We start from the raw sequence: 11,679 nt of genomic DNA on the forward strand, positions 1-11,679 counted from the left end.
AAGGGGCTGCAGAAAGCCTCATTACCAACATTCACCATCTGTGCATGTAATTTCTTTAAAGCTACGTATATACCCTTTATTTTCTAATCTAGGTGAAGGTGGACTGGAAGGGGCTGCAGAAAGCCTCATTACCAACATTCACCATCTGTGGATGTAATTTCTACACAGCTATGTATATACCCTTTAGTTTCTAACGTATGTGAAGGTGGACTGGAAGACACTGCTGAAAGCTGCCTTACCAACATTCACCATCTGTAGATGTAATTTCTACACAGCTGTATATACATCCATCATTTTCAAATTTACGTGAAGGTGGACTGGAATGGGCTGCAGTAAGCCTCATTACCAACATTCACCATCTGTGGATGTAATTTACACACAGCTGTAGATATACTCTTTATTTTCTAATCTAGGTGAAGGTGGACTGGAAGGAGCTGCAGAATGCCTCATTACCAAAATTCACCATCTGTGGATGTAATTTGTACACAGCTATGTATATACGCTTTAGTTTCCAACCTATGTGAACGTGGACTGGAAGACACTGCTGAAAGCTTCCTTACCAATATTCAACATCTGTAGATGTAAGTTCTACATAGCCGTATATATATATCCATCATTTTCTAATTTAAGTGAAGGTGGACTGGAAGGGGCTACAGAAAGCCTCATTACCAACATTCACCATCTGTGGATGTAATTTCTACACAGCTGTATATATACCCTTTATTTTCTAATCTAGGTGAAAGTGGAATGGAAGGGGCTGCAGAAAGCCTCATTACCAACATTCACCATCTGTGGTTGTAATTTCTACACAGCTATGTATATACCATTTAGTTTCTAACCTATGTGAACGTGGACTGGAAGACACTGCTGAAAGCTTCCTTACCAACATTCACCATATCCGGATGTAATTTATACACAGCTGTGTATATAACCTTTATTTTCTAATCTAGGTGAAGGTGGACTGGAAGGGGCAGCAGAAAGCCTCATTACCAACATTCACCATCTGTGGATGTAATTTATACACAACTGTATATATACCCTTTATTTTCTAATCTAGGTGAACGTGGACTGGAAGGGGCTGCAGAAAGCCTCATTACCAACATTCACCATCTGTGGATGTAATTTCTACACAGCTATGTATATACCCTTTATTTTCTAATCTAGGTGAAGGTCGACTAGAAGGGGCTGCAGAAAGCCTCATTACCAACAATCACTATCTGTGGATGCAATTTCTACACGTCTGAATATATACCATTTATTTTCTAATCTAGGTGAAGGTGGACTGGAAGGGGCTGCAGAAAGCCTCATTACAACATTCACCATCTGTGGTTGTAATTTCTACACAGCTATGTATATACCCTTTAGTTTCTAACCTATGTGAGCGTGGACTGGAAGACACTGCTGAAAGCTTCCTTACCAAAATTCACCATCTGTAGATGTAATTTCTACACAGCTGTATATATATCCAACATTTTCTAATTTACGTGGAGGTGGACTGGAAGGGGCTGCAGAAAGCCTCATTACCAACATTCACCATCTGTGGATGTAATTTATACACGGCTGTATATATACCCTTTATTTTCTAATCTAGGTGAAGGTGGACTGGAAGGGGCTGCAGAAAGCCTCATTACCAACATTCACCATCTGTGGATGTAATTTCTACACAGCTATGTACATATCCTTTATTTCCTAATCTAGATCAAGGTGGACTGGAAGGGGCTGCAGAAAGCCTCATTACCAACATTCACCATCTGTGGATGTAATTTCTACACAGCTGTATATATATCCATCATTATCTAATTTAAGTGAAGGTGGACTGGAAGGGGCTGCAGAAAGCCTCATTACCAACATTCACCAACTGTGGATGTAATTTCTACACAGCTATGTATATACCCTTTATTTTCTAATCTACGTGAAGGTCGACTGGAAGGGGCTGCAGAGAGCCTCATTACCAACATTCACCATCTGTGGATGTAATTTCTACACATCTGAATATATACACTTTATTTTCTAATCTAGGTGACGGTGGACTGGAAGGGGCTGCAGAAAGCCTTATTACCAACATTCACCATCTGTAGATGTAATTTCTACACAGCTGCATATATATCCATCATTTTCTAATTTAAGTGAAGGTGGACTGGAAGAGGCTGCAGAAAGCCTCATTACCAACATTCACCATCTGTGGATGTAATTTCTACACAGCTGTGTATATACCCTTTATTTTCTAATCTAGGTGAAGGTGGACTGGAAGGGGCTGCAGAAAGCCTCATTACCAACATTCACCATCTGTGGATGTAATTTATACACAGGTACGTATATACCCTTTATTTTCTAATCTAGGTGAAGGTGGACTGGAAGGGGCTGTAGAAAGCCTCATTACCAACATTCACCATCTGTGGATGTAATTTCTACACAGCTACGTATATACCCTTTATTTTCTAATCTAGTTGAAGGTGGACTGGAAGGGGCTGCAGAAAGCCTCATTACCAACATTCACCATCTGTGGATGTAATTTCTACACAGCTGTATATATACCCTTTATTTTCTAATCTAGGTGAAGGTGGACTGGAAGGGGCTGCAGAAAGCCTCATTACCAACATTCACCATCTGTGGTTGTAATTTCTACACAGCTATGTATATACCATTTAGTTTCTAACCTATGTGAACGTGGAGTGGAAGACACTGCTGAAAGCTTCCTTACCAACATTCACCATATGTGGATGTAATTTATACACAGCTGTGTATATAATCTTTATTTTCTAATCTAGGTGAAGGTGGACTGGAAGGGGCTGCAGAAAGCCTCATTACCAACATTCACCATCTGTGGATGTAATTTATACACAGCTACGTATATACCCTTTATTTTCTAATCTAGGTGAAGGTGGACTGGAAGGGGCTGTAGAAAGCCTCATTACCATCATTCACCATCTGTGGATGTAATTTCTACACAGCTATGTATATTCCCTTTTGTTTCTAACGTATGTGAAGGTGGACTGGAAGACACTGCTGAAAGCTGCCTTACCAACATTCACCATCTGTAGATGTAATTTCTACACAGCTGTATATACATCCATCATTTTCAAATTTACGTGAAGGTGGACTGGAAGGGGCTGCAGAAAGCCTCATTACCAACATTCACCATCTGTGGTTGTAATTTCTACACAGCTATGTATATACCATTTAGTTTCTAACCTATGTGAACGTGGAGTGGAAGACACTGCTGAAAGCTTCCTTACCAACATTCACCATATGTGGATGTAATTTATACACAGCTGTGTATATAATCTTTATTTTCTAATCTAGGTGAAGGTGGACTGGAAGGGGCTGCAGAAAGCCTCATTACCAACATTCACCATCTGTGGATGTAATTTATACACAGCTACGTATATACCCTTTATTTTCTAATCTAGGTGAAGGTGGACCGGAAGGGGCTGTAGAAAGCCTCATTACCATCATTCACCATCTGTGGATGTAATTTCTACACAGCTATGTATATTCCCTTTTGTTTCTAACGTATGTGAAGGTGGACTGGAAGACACTGCTGAAAGCTGCCTTACCAATATTCACCATCTGTAGATGTAATTTCTACACAGCTGTATATACATCCATCATTTTCAAATTTACGTGAAGGTGGACTGGAAGGGGTTGCAGAAAGCCTCATTACCAACATTCACCATCTGTGGATGTAATTTCTACACAGCTATGTATATACCCTTTATTTTCTAATCTAGGTGAAGGTCGACTGGAAGGGGCTGCAGAAAGCCTCATTACCAACATTCCCCATCTGTGGATGTAATTTCTACACATCTGAATATATACCCTTCATTTTCTAATCTAGGTGAAGGTGGACTGGAAGGGGCTGCAGAAAGCCTCATTACCAACATTCACCATCTGTGGATGTAATTTGTACACGGCTGTATATATACACTTTATTTTCTAATCTAGGTGAAGGTGGACTGTAAGGGGCTGCAGAAAGCCTCATTACCAACATTCACCATCTGCGGATGTAATTTCTACACAGCCATGTATATACCCTTTATTTTCTAATCTAGGTGAAGTTGGACTGTAAGGGGCTGCAGAAAGCCTCATTACCAACATTCACCATCTGTGGATGTAATTCAAACCCAGCTATGTATATACCCTTTATTTTCTAATCTAGGTGAAGGTGGACTGGAAGGGGCTGCAGAAAGCCTCATTACCAACATTCACCATCTGTGGATGTAATTTGTACACGGCTGTATATATACAATTTATTTTCTAATCTAGGTGAAGGTGGACTGGAAGGGGCTGCAGAAAGCCTCATTACCAACATTCACCATCTGTAGATGTAATTTCTGCACAACTGTATATATATCCAACATTTTCTAATTTAAGTGAAGGTGGACTGGAAGGGGCTGCAGATAGCCTCATTACCAACATTCACCATCTGTGGATGTAATTTCTACACAGCTATGTATATAACCTTTATTTTCTAATCAAGGTGAAGGTGGACTGGAAGGGGCTGCAGAAAGCCTCATTACCAACATTCACCATCTGTGGATGTAATTTCTACGCAGCTATGTATATAACCTTTATTTTCTAATCAAGGTGAAGGTGGACTGGACGGGGCTGCAGAAAGCCTCATTACCAACATTAACCATCTGTGGATGTAATTTCTACACAGCTATGTATATACCCTTTAGTTTCTAACCAATGTGAATGTGGACCGGAAGACACTGCTGAAAGCTTCCTTACCAACATTCACCATCTGTGGATGTAATTTCTACACAGCTGTATATATACCCTTTATTTTCTAATCTAGGTGAAGGTGGACTGGAATGGGCTGCAGAAAGCCTCATTACCAACATTCACCAACTGTGGATGTAATTTCTACACAGCTATGTATATACCCTTTATTTTCTAATCTACGTGAAGGTCGACTGGAAGGGGCTGCAGAAAGCCTCATTACCAACATTCACCATCTTTGGATGTAATTTCTACACATCTGAATATATACCCTTTATTTTCTAATCTAGGTGACGGTGGACTGGAAGGGGCTGCAGAAAGCCTTATTACCAACATTCACCATCTGTAGATGTAATTTCTACACAGCTGCATTTATATCCATCATTTTCTAATTTAAGTGAAGGTGGACTGGAAGAGTCTGCAGAAAGCCTCATTACCAACATTCACCATCTGTGGATGTAATTTCTACACAGCTGTATATATACCCTATATTTTCTAATCTAGGTGAAGGTGGACTGGAAGGGGCTGCAGAAAGCCTCATTACCAACATTCACCATCTGTGGATGTAATTTCTACACAGCTATGTATATACCCTTTAGTTTCTAACGTATGTGAAGGTGGACTGGAAGACACTGCTGAAAGCTTCCTTACCAACATTCACCATATCCGGATGTAATTTATACACAGCTGTGTATATAACCTTTATTTTCTAATCTAGGTGAAGGTGGACTGGAAGGGGCAGCAGAAAGCCTCATTACAAACATTCACCATCTGTGGATGTAATTTATACACATCTGAATATATACCCTTTATTTTCTAATCTAGGCGAAGGTGGACTGGAAGGGGCTACAGAGAGCCTCATTACCAACATTCATCATCTGTGGATGTAATTTATACACAGCTGTATATATACCATTTATTTACTAATCTAGGTGAAGGTGGACTGGAAGGGGCTGCAGAAAGCCTCATTACCAACATTCACCATCTGTGGATGTAATTTCTACACAGCTGTATATATACCCTTTATTTTCTAATCTAGGTGACGGTGGACTGGAAGGGGCTGCAGAAAGCCTTATTACCAACATTCACCATCTGTAGATGTAATTTCTACACAGCTGCATTTATATCCATCATTTTCTAATTTAAGTGAAGGTGGACTGGAAGAGTCTGCAGAAAGCCTCATTACCAACATTCACCATCTGTGGATGTAATTTCTACACAGCTGTATATATACCCTATATTTTCTAATCTAGGTGAAGGTGGACTGGAAGGGGCTGCAGAAAGCCTCATTACCAACATTCACCATCTGTGGATGTAATTTCTACACAGCTACGTATATACCCTTTATTTTCTAATCTAGGTGAAGGTGGACTGGAAGGGGCTGCAGAAAGCCTCATTACCAACATTCACCATCTGTGGATGTAATTTCTACACAGCTATGTATATACCCTTTAGTTTCTAACGTATGTGAAGGTGGACTGGAAGACACTGCTTAAAGCTGCCTTACCAACATTCACCATCTGTAGATGTAATTTCTACACAGCTGTATATACATCCATCATTTTCAAATTTACGTGAAGGTGGACTGGAATGGGCTGCAGAAAGCCTCATTACCATCATTCACCATCTGTGTATGTAATTTACACACAGCTGTAGATATACCCTTTATTTTCTAATCTAGGTGAAGGTGGACTGGAAGGGGCTGCAGAATGCCTCATTACCAACATTCATCATCTGTGGATGTAATTTCTACACAGCTACGTATATACCCTTTATTTTCAAATCTAGTTGAAGGTGGACTGGAAGGGGCTGCAGAAAGCCTCATTACCAACATTCACCATCTGTGGATGTAATTTCTACACAGCTGTATATATACCCTTTATTTTCTAATCTAGGTGAAGGTGGACTGGAAGGGGCTGCAGAAAGCCTCATTACCAACATTCACCATCTGTGGTTGTAATTTCTACACAGCTATGTATATACCATTTAGTTTCTAACCTATGTGAACGTGGAGTGGAAGACACTGCTGAAGCTTCCTTACCAACATTCACCATATGTGGATGTAATTTATACACAGCTGTGTATATAATCTTTATTTTCTAATCTAGGTGAAGGTGGACTGGAAGGGGCTGCAGAAAGCCTCATTACCAACATTCACCATCTGTGGATGTAATTTATACACAGCTACGTATATACCCTTTATTTTCTAATCTAGGTGAAGGTGGACTGGAAGGGGCTGTAGAAAGCCTCATTACCATCATTCACCATCTGTGGATGTAATTTCTACACAGCTATGTATATTCCCTTTTGTTTCTAACGTATGTGAAGGTGGACTGGAAGACACTGCTGAAAGCTGCCTTACCAATATTCACCATCTGTAGATGTAATTTCTACACAGCTATGTATATACCCTTTATTTTCTAATCTAGGTGAAGGTCGACTGGAAGGGGCTGCAGAAAGCCTCATTACCAACATTCACCATCTGTGGATGTAATTTCTACACATCTGAATATATACCCTTCATTTTCTAATCTAGGTGAAGGTGGACTGGAAGGGGCTGCAGAAAGCCTCATTACCAACATTCACCATCTGTGGTGGTAATTTCTACACAGCTATGTATATACACTTTAGTTTCTTACCTATGTGAACGTGGACTGGAAGACACAGCTGAAAGGTTGCTTACCAACATTCACCATCTGTAGATGTAATTTCTATACAGCTGTATATATATCAATCATTTTCTAATTTAAGTGAAGGTGGACTGGAAGAGGCTGCTGAAAGCCTCATTACCAACATTCACCATCTGTGGATGTAATTTCTACACAGCTGTATATATACCCTTCATTTTCTAATCTAGGTGAACCTGGACTGCAAGGGGCTGCAGAAAGCCTCATTACCAACATTCACCATCTGTGGTTGTAATTTCTATACGGCTATGTATATACCCCTTAGTTTCTAACCTATGTGAGCGTGGACTGGAAGACACTGCTGAAAGCTTCCTTACCAACATTCACCATCTGTAGATGTAATTTGTACACGGCTGTATATATACACTTTATTTTCTAATCTAGGTGAAGGTGGACTGTAAGGGGCTGCAGAAAGCCTCATTACCAACATTCACCATCTGTGGATGTAATTTCTACACAGCTATGTATATACCCTTTATTTTCGAATCTAGGTGAAGGTCGACTGGAAGGGGCTGCAGAAAGCCTCATTACCAACATTCACCATCTGTGGATGTAATTTCTACACATCTGAATATATACCCTTCATTTTCTAATCTAGGTGAACCTGGACTGCAAGGGGCTGCAGAAAGCCTCATTACCAACATTCACCATCTGTGGATGTAATTTATACACAGCTACGTATATACCCTTTATTTTCTAATCTAGGTGAAGGTGGACTGGAAGGGGCTGTAGAAAGCCTCATTACCATCATTCACCATCTGTGGATGTAATTTCTACACAGCTATGTATATTCCCTTTTGTTTCTAACGTATGTGAAGGTGGACTGGAAGACACTGCTGAAAGCTGCCTTACCAATATTCACCATCTGTAGATGTAATTTCTACACAGCTGTATATACATCCATCATTTTCAAATTTACGTGAAGGTGGACTGGAAGGGGCTGCAGAAAGCCTCATTACCTACATTCACCATCTGTGGATGTAATTTCTACACAGCTATGTATATACCCTTTATTTTCTAATCTAGGTGAAGGTCGACTGGAAGGGGCTGCAGAAAGCCTCATTACCAACATTCACCATCTGTGGATGTAATTTCTACACATCTGAATATATACCCTTCATTTTCTAATCTAGGTGAACCTGGACTGCAAGGGGCTGCAGAAAGCCTCATTACCAACATTCACCATCTGTGGTTGTAATTTCTATACGGCTATGTATATACCCCTTAGTTTCTAACCTATGTGAGCGTGGACTGGAAGACACTGCTGAAAGCTTCCTTACCAACATTCACCATCTGTAGATGTAATTTGTACACGGCTGTATATATACACTTTATTTTCTAATCTAGGTGAAGGTGGACTGTAAGGGGCTGCAGAAAGCCTCATTACCAACATTCACCATCTGTGGATGTAATTTCTACAACAGCTGTATATATATATCCATCATTTTCTAATTTGGTGAAGGTGGACTGGAAGGGGCTGCAGAAAGCCTCATTACCAACATTCACCATCTGTGGATGTAATTTCTACACAGCTATGTATATAACCTTTATTTTCTAATCAAGGTGAAGGTGGACTGGACGGGGCTGCAGAAAGCCTCATTACCAACATTAACCATCTGTGGATGTAATTTCTACACAGCTATGTATATACCCTTTAGTTTCTAACCAATGTGAATGTGGACCGGAATACACTGCTGAAAGCTTCCTTACCTACATTCACCATCTGTGGATGTAATTTATACACAGCTGTATATATACCCTTTATTTTCTAATCTAGGTGAAGGTGGACTGGAATGGGCTGCAGAAAGCCTCATTACCAACATTCACCAACTGTGGATGTAATTTCTACACAGCTATGTATATACCCTTTATTTTCTAATCTACGTGAAGGTCGACTGGAAGGGGCTGCAGAAAGCCTCATTACCAACAATCACCATCTGTGGATGTAATTTCTACACATCTCAATATATACCCTTTATTTTCTAATCTAGGTGACGGTGGACTGGAAGGGGCTGCAGAAAGCCTTATTACCAACATTCACCATCTGTAGATGTAATTTCTACACAGCTGCATTTATATCCATCATTTTCTAATTTAAGTGAAGGTGGACTGGAAGAGTCTGCAGAAAGCCTCATTACCAACATTCACCATCTGTGGATGTAATTTCTACACAGCTGTATATATACCCTATATTTTCTAATCTGGGTGAAGGTGGACTGGAAGGGGCTGCAGAAATCCTCATTACCAACATTCACCATCTGTGGATGTAATTTCTACACAGCTATGTATATACCCTTTAGTTTCTAACGTATGTGAAGGTGGACTGGAAGACACTGCTGAAAGCTTCCTTACCAACATTCACCATATCCGGATGTAATTTATACACAGCTGTGTATATAACCTTTATTTTCTAATCTAGGTGAAGGTGGACTGGAAGGGGCAGCAGAAAGCCTCATTACCAACATTCACCATCTGTGGATGTAATTTATACACAGCTGTATATATACCATTTATTTACTAATCTAGGTGAAGGTGGACTGGAAGGGGCTGCAGAAAGCCTCATTACCAACATTCACCATCTGTGGATGTAATTTCTACACAGCTGTATATATACCCTTTATTTTCTAATCTAGGTGACGGTGGACTGGAAGGGGCTGCAGAAAGCCTTATTACCAACATTCACCATCTGTAGATGTAATTTCTACACAGCTGCATTTATATCCATCATTTTCTAATTTAAGTGAAGGTGGACTGGAAGAGTCTGCAGAAAGCCTCATTACCAACATTCACCATCTGTGGATGTAATTTCTACACAGCTATGTACATATCCTTTATTTCCTTATCTAGATCAAGGTGGACTGGAAGGGGCTGCAGAAAGCCTCATTACCAACATTCACCATCTGTGGATGTAATTTCTACACAGCTGTATATATACCCTTTATTTTCTAATCTAGGTGAAGGTGGACTGGAAGGGGCTGCAGGAAGCCTCATTAACAACTTTCATCATCTGTGGATGTAATTTATACACAGCTGTATATATACCCTTTATTTTCTAATCTAGGTGAAGGTGGACTGGAAGGGGCTGCAGAAAGCCTCATTACCAAGATTCACCAACTGTGGATGTAATTTCTACACAGCTATGTATATACCCTTTATTTTCTAATCTAGGCGAAAGTGGACTGGAAGGGGCTACAGAAAGCCTCATTACCAACATTCATCATCTGTGGATGTAATTTATACACAGCTGTATATATACCATTTATTTACTAATCTAGGTGAAGGTGGACTGGAAGGGGCTGCAGAAAGCCTCATTACCAACATTCACCATCTGTGGATGTAATTTCTACACAGCTACGTATATACCCTTTATTTTCTAATCTAGGTGAAGGTGGACTGGAAGGGGCTGCAGAAAGCCTCATTACCAACATTCACCATCTGTGGATGTAATTTCTACACAGCTATGTATATACCCTTTAGTTTCTAACGTATGTGAAGGTGGACTGGAAGACACTGCTTAAAGCTGCCTTACCAACATTCACCATCTGTAGATGTAATTTCTACACAGCTGTATATACATCCATCATTTTCAAATTTACGTGAAGGTGGACTGGAATGGGCTGCAGAAAGCCTCATTACCATCATTCACCATCTGTGTATGTAATTTACACACAGCTGTAGATATACCCTTTATTTTCTAATCTAGGTGAAGGTGGACTGGAAGGGGCTGCAGAATGCCTCATTACCAACATTCACCATCTGTGGATGTAATTTCTACACAGCTACGTATATACCCTTTATTTTCTAATCTAGTTGAAGGTGGACTGGAAGGGGCTGCAGAAAGCCTCATTACCAACATTCACCATCTGTGGATGTAATTTCTACACAGCTGTATATATACCCTTTATTTTCTAATCTAGGTGAAGGTGGACTGGAAGGGGCTGCAGAAAGCCTCATTACCAGCATTCACCATCTGTGGTTGTAATTTCTACACAGCTATGTATATACCATTTAGTTTCTAACCTATGTGAACGTGGAGTGGAAGACACTGCTGAAAGCTTCCTTACCAACATTCACCATATGTGGATGTAATTTATACACAGCTGTGTATATAATCTTTATTTTCTAATCTAGGTGAAGGTGGACTGGAAGGGGCTGCAGAAAGCCTCATTACCAACATTCACCATCTGTGGATGTAATTTATACACAGCTACGTATATACCCTTTATTTTCTAATCTAGGTGAAGGTGGACTGGAAGGGGCTGTAGAA

This window comes from Schistocerca nitens, chromosome 1 (assembly GCF_023898315.1).
Source record: "Schistocerca nitens isolate TAMUIC-IGC-003100 chromosome 1, iqSchNite1.1, whole genome shotgun sequence".
Classification (NCBI taxonomy): domain Eukaryota; kingdom Metazoa; phylum Arthropoda; class Insecta; order Orthoptera; family Acrididae; genus Schistocerca; species Schistocerca nitens.